This window comes from Cyprinodon tularosa, unplaced genomic scaffold (assembly GCF_016077235.1).
Source record: "Cyprinodon tularosa strain WSP-4 unplaced genomic scaffold, ASM1607723v1 ctg577, whole genome shotgun sequence".
Taxonomy (NCBI): domain Eukaryota; kingdom Metazoa; phylum Chordata; class Actinopteri; order Cyprinodontiformes; family Cyprinodontidae; genus Cyprinodon; species Cyprinodon tularosa.
The window spans coordinates 100,217-106,426 of record NW_024039315.1 but is presented as its reverse complement, the minus strand read 5'-3'; positions in this window follow the sequence as shown (position 1 = coordinate 106,426).

Sequence of the window (6,210 nt, the reverse complement as noted above, 5' to 3'; positions counted from 1 at the left end):
CATCTCCTTTGTAAGTTATTACTGACCAGAGGTGGGTAGAGTACCAAAAATTGTACTTGAGTAAGTGTAGCATTACTTCATGGTATTTCAACTAAAGTAAAAGTAAAAAGTAGCCTGAGAACATACAGTAATTACACAATAAAAATTGAACTTCAGATTAACACCTCTAAATATATTTTTGTAAGTTATAAAACTTACTAAATCAATAGCAACAGTATCTAAGAATATGTTAAATATTCTTAGATACTGTTATGTATCTATATATGTGTGTATATATATATATATATATATATATATATATATATATATATATATATATATATATACGTGTATATGTGTGTATATATATATATATATATATATATATATATATATATATATATATATATATATATATATATATATATATATATATACGTGTATATATGTGTATATATACATATATAGATATATATACATATATACACTCACCGGCCACTTTATTAGGTACCCCATGCTAGTAACGGGTTGGACCCCCTTTTGCCTTCAGAACTGCCTCAATTCTTCGTGGCAGAGATTCAACAAGGTGCTGGAAGCATTCCTCAGGGAGTTTGGTCCATATTGACATGATGGCATCACATAGTTGCCGCAGATTTGTCGGCTACACATCCATGATGCGAATCTCCTGTTCCACCACATCCCAAAGATGCTCTATTGGATTGAGATCTGGTGACTGTGGAGGCCATTTGAGTACAGTGAACTCATTGTCATGTTCAAGAAACCAGTCTGAGATGATTCCAGCTTTATGACATGGCGCATTATCCTGCTGAAAGTAGCCATCAGAAGTTAGGTACATTCTGGTCATAAAGGGATGGACATGGTCAGCAACAATACTCAGGTAGGCTGTGGCGTTGCAACAATGCTCAATTGGTACCAAGGGGCCCAAAGAGTGCCAAGAAAATATTCCCCACACCATGACACCACCACTACCAGCCTGAACCGTTGATACAAGGCAGGATGGATCCATGCTTTCATATTGTAGACGCCAAATTCTGACCCTACCATCCGAATGTCGCAGCAGAAATCGAGACTCATCAGACCAGGCAACGTTTTTCCAATCTTCTATTGTCCAATTTCGATGAGCTTGTGCAAATTGTAGCCTCAGTTTCCTGTTCTTAGCTGAAAGGAGTGGCACCCGGTGTGGTCTTCTGCTGCTGTAGCCCATCTGCCTCAAAGTTCGACGTACTGTGCGTTCAGAGATGCTCTTCTGCCCACCTTGGTTGTAACGGGTGGTTATTTGAGTCACTGTTGCCCTTCTATCAGCTCGAACCAGTCTGGCCATTCTCCTCTGACCTCTGGCATCAACAAGGCATTTCCGCCCACAGAACTGCCGCTCACTGGATGTTTTTTCTTTTTCGGACCATTCTCTGTAAACCCTAGAGATGGTTGTGCGTGAAAATCCCAGTAGATCAGCAGTTTCTGAAATACTCAGACCAGCCCTTCTGGCACCAACAATCATGCCACGTTCAAAGTCACTCAAATAACCTTTCTTCCCCATACTGATGCTCGGTTTGAACTGCAGGAGATTGTCTTGACCATGTCTACATGCCTAAATGCACTGAGTTGCCGCCATGTGATTGGCTGCTTAGAAATTAAGTGTTAACGAGCAGTTGGACAGGTGTACCTAATAAAGTGGCCGGTGAGTGTATATATATATATATATATATATATATATATATATATATATATATATATATATATATATATATATATATATATATATATATATATATATATATACTGAGTACATTCTTCAATATACTCAATTCAGGAAGAAGCTCAGCATCCCTCTCTCTTGCTCATAGTCATATGGACATCCAGGAGACAGTTCCAGTGATATGGAAGACCTCCTGCCTTGTTCCAAAAACCACTCAGCTATCAGCTATCACTCAGCTATCAGTCCTCAGTCCTAAAGAGAGAATTCTGTTGGTTCATCCTAGCAAGCAAATAAGCAGCTATCACCCTTTAGTTTGCGTATACCTGCTTCAACACACCCAATGTCATTTAGACAAGGCAGATAGCACTGTGAGGATCATGTTCTTTGCTTTACCCAGTGCATTTAATACATTTCAGCCTGACTTACTTTCTGAGAAGACTCACATGGAGGCATCAACTATTGCTTGCATCAAAGATTACCTTACAAACAAACCACAGTTTGTTAGACAGATGGGTCAGCTGTTTAATCAAGCAATTCAGCAGCATAGGAGCACCACAGGGGACGGTACTCTCTCCATTCCTTTTCAGTCCGTACACATCTGACTTTTAGTACATTTGACTTCAGAGTCCTGTCATCTTCAGAAATACTGGAATGACTCTGCAATTATTGTGTGCATCAAAGAGGGACAACAAGCTAAATACTGAGAGCTAGTGAATCCATGGCGTAGGTTTGCATAGGGACCATAGGGACATGTCCCTACCAAAATTTTGGACCGACCTATTTGTCCCTAACAATAATTCGATGTGAACAACATGTTTATAATTTACTATACAGCATTGTTGCAGCATTGGGTTCTTTTCCTCTCTCAGCTCCTCTGCCTGATAGCTGCAGCTGCCAAGTCTTTCCTGTCCCTTTCACACAGCAGCGCATCAACTGTGCTGCGTTGTTTAACTCTCTGATTATTCTGCCTTAAGTTCCACCTTCTCTCTTTCTGACTGCGTGTTTTCTAGTCTATATGTGTACGTGTGCACATGCTTGGTGCGCAAAAAAAAGACGCTAAAATAAATTAATATGTAAACTCTGTCCTGTAAAGAAGCAGGACAGAGTTTTTTGATTTGTGAAAGTTGAAAATTGTAAATTAACAACGTTAGAATTTCTTTTATTTTATCTTTTAGTCAGATAGCCAAAGGTTCCTCAAAGAAAATGTTTTACTAAATGAAACCAGGTTAAACAGAAACGTTTCCTCTTGAGGAGTTCTAAATGGAGAATATTGACAGACAAATACTTTTTTTAAAATCTTAAATGCAAAATATTTGCATATTTTTTTTGCAGTCTTGGTATAATTCCTGCTCTAAGTGGGTCACTCTGTCGGCTAAAGGCACATTTTAGTGGCCCTATACTCCAGTTAATGATTAATCAATTACTAAATTAGTTGACGATTATTCAAATAATCAGTTAATATGATTACTTGTTTCAGCCCTAAATAAAATACAAGAAATGGGCAATACAGAGTAATGACAACCCAGATGTACAACTTGTATAGTGAAGTTAATATTTCAAAATGCTCAGTGTCAGTTCCTCTTATAGTTCCAGTGCAGATGTAAATACAATACATTTATTTGACGTCCATTGAATGTATTATTTTGCATGATACAGATAAAGAATATTAGATTTAAAAAAAAGTAAGAGTGGGTTTTACCTCTGTCTACTTCTGAACAATTCTATATCTTTAGAAGAAAACACAGGATAAATCCACATATAACAGAAATATTTAGACTATATTTGGTTAAATAGGCACTGTCTTAGTCGCTGTTAAGTTTAAATACAAACCTTTTCAGAGTGGAAAAAAGTCCTAATTCCACATTGATCAGAGCCAGTGATGCTTTAAACATTGATAAACAGCATCTAGTGTGTGTAGTGCTTGTAAGATTTTGTATTAATGTAGGAAGAAATGCTGCTGTTCTTTTTAAACAAAATGAAGCCTGATGCTCACATTAAGCATCAAAAAGGAGCATGCATATTTTTGCATAGGACCAATGACATCAGACCAATGGAACTGAAGACCAATGGTGTCCCTACCAAAGTTGAAATCAAACCTACGCCCTTGGGTGAATGGCTTTATGGCATGATATGGAAAAAAATAATCTCATCCTGAATGTCAACAAATCAAGGGAGACGATGGTAGATATCAGAAGACACAAGGAAAAGTTGAATCCGATTAACATCAAGGGAGAAGAAATGGAGGTGGTTGAGAGTTAAATACCTTGTTGTTCACTTAGACAGCGAACTACACTGGAAACAAAACTGAAACCGTCTACAAGACGGGACAGAGCAGACTGTACTTCCTAAGGAAGCATAGGCCCTTCTACGTTTGCAGCAAGATGCTAGTGCTACATATCTATAAGTTTGTCGTGGAGAGTAGGTCCTCCTCTGCTATCACCTGCTGAGGTAACAGATTCAAAGCTAATGAAGCAAAAAGCTCAACAAGCTAAAGAGGAAGCCTGTGTTCCGTCAGATCAGCTTACCCATAGTTAATACGCATACGCAAGACATCAGATTTGCATGTATCCCTTTAGTTTTGTATAAAAAATACACTTTAAACTACCTCAATGGGCGTGTGTCCCTTTAGTCATGTATAAAATATCCAAACAATTTAAGGTCAGATTGCCACATGCTTAAAAAAACACCAAAACGTAAGTAATCAAATTGTTTTTTTTATACATGACTAAAGGGATACACACCTGTTGAGGTGGTTTAAAGTGTATTTTTCGTACAAAACTAAAGGGATAAACTACACGGATAAATGGGGATAAATTAAAGGGATAAACTAAAGGGATAAAAGGGTTTTGACTATGGGTATGGTGGTCTGACCAGGTATGCTCATCTGGTAGAACAGCGGCTATGTTCTAGGAACTCCTATTCGCTTAGAGCTCGTCTGCCTGGCTGTGTGTTTCCTGGATGGGGTCGCCTTTTACAGCTGCTTTTTGTACCTTCTTCTGCTTATGTCTCCTTGAACCCCAGTCGGCCTCAGGCAGATGGTCGCTCACACTGAGTCTGGTTCTGCTGGAGGTTTCTTCCCGTTAAAAGGGAGTTTTTCCTCTCAACTGTTGCTACAAGCATGCTTAGTGTGAGAGATTGTATTCGAGTCAATGAGCTCGATGCAATCAACTCGTTTTCCTTAGATAGAAAACTTCGAATCAATATGATTGTATGATCTAGTGAACTGTAAAGTGCCTTGAGATGACATGTGTTATGAATTGGCGCTATATAAATATGTATGTATATGCAACGCATAGGGGCGCTGCATTAGAGGGGGTGTCAAAACACCCCCTCTTGGCATTTTCTATATCTAACAGCAGAAAATGATCGACAACAGTGACAGCTATGACTATGCACCCCTCTGATCCTTCACCTCCCCTCCTATCGCTCTCCCTTCAACACAGGTGGTTTGGGCACACGCACCTAAGAGAACGCACTCAGGCACGTTTTTTTTTTTTTTATCTTAGACTACAGCTGTGTTTGGGTGTGTTGGGCTGCTTCTTCCAAGGGCCCTGCCTACCTGGACTGGATCCTTAGAAGTCCGTCGAAATAAGGAGGCTGGAAGATTTTCGGCTGTGAACAGGTACTAAACTGATGAGAATCCAAAGTGGAATAAAGATGACAACAACCTGGAGAATGAACAAATAAAAGCCAATGTAATGATATAAACTTTAGTCACTTAAATAATATGCTGCTGTCATTTTGCACATCACTGATGTTGCTCCTATTTTCAAATATCCATTACTGTAAAAATGTCCATAGCTGTATAATGGTTATTTATTCTCCAGGTGTACACTTTACATTAGAGTATTTTATTGTTTATATTTTAACTCTTCACTATTATGTTATTCTTAGACATTTTTCTAAGGCTTGTGTGACCATTTTTTTCAATGATCCTGTTGCTGCTACAAATGTACCCATTGCGGGACAATAAAGAGATTTTCTATTCTATTCTCTTCTGTTCTATAGGGGGTAGAAAGATATAAGTAAATCAGAACAATTTATGTATAAAAAATATATCAGCAAAATCTCTTATGTTCGACAACAAAAAATATTTAGTTAAGCAAGTTGTGCAAAATATCAGTTAAAAATAAAAATCCTGCAAGATTTATAGTTCCCACACTACTTATTAGAATCTGTCCTTAAACTACAGCCAAACCCATTTACACAGTAACAGATAAAAACCTTTAGATAAACCAAACATTACCCACCTTATATCTGACACAGTAACCATTAAAACAACTCTTTTCATTCATTGAGTTCTTTTCAATAGATAACATTTAAGAAATATACTCAGCAAGCCGTCTACTGAAGGGTTAGAAGGCTCTAGAAAAGTTACATTTCCTCATTCAAAAGAACCTTGATTTGGTATTTCCAAATTTGACTGTAGCCCTTTGAATATTTTTTTTTACCATACCTCTGACAATTCCATCTGCAGAGAGATCGTTTAGCAAGCTGAAGCTCATCAAAACATA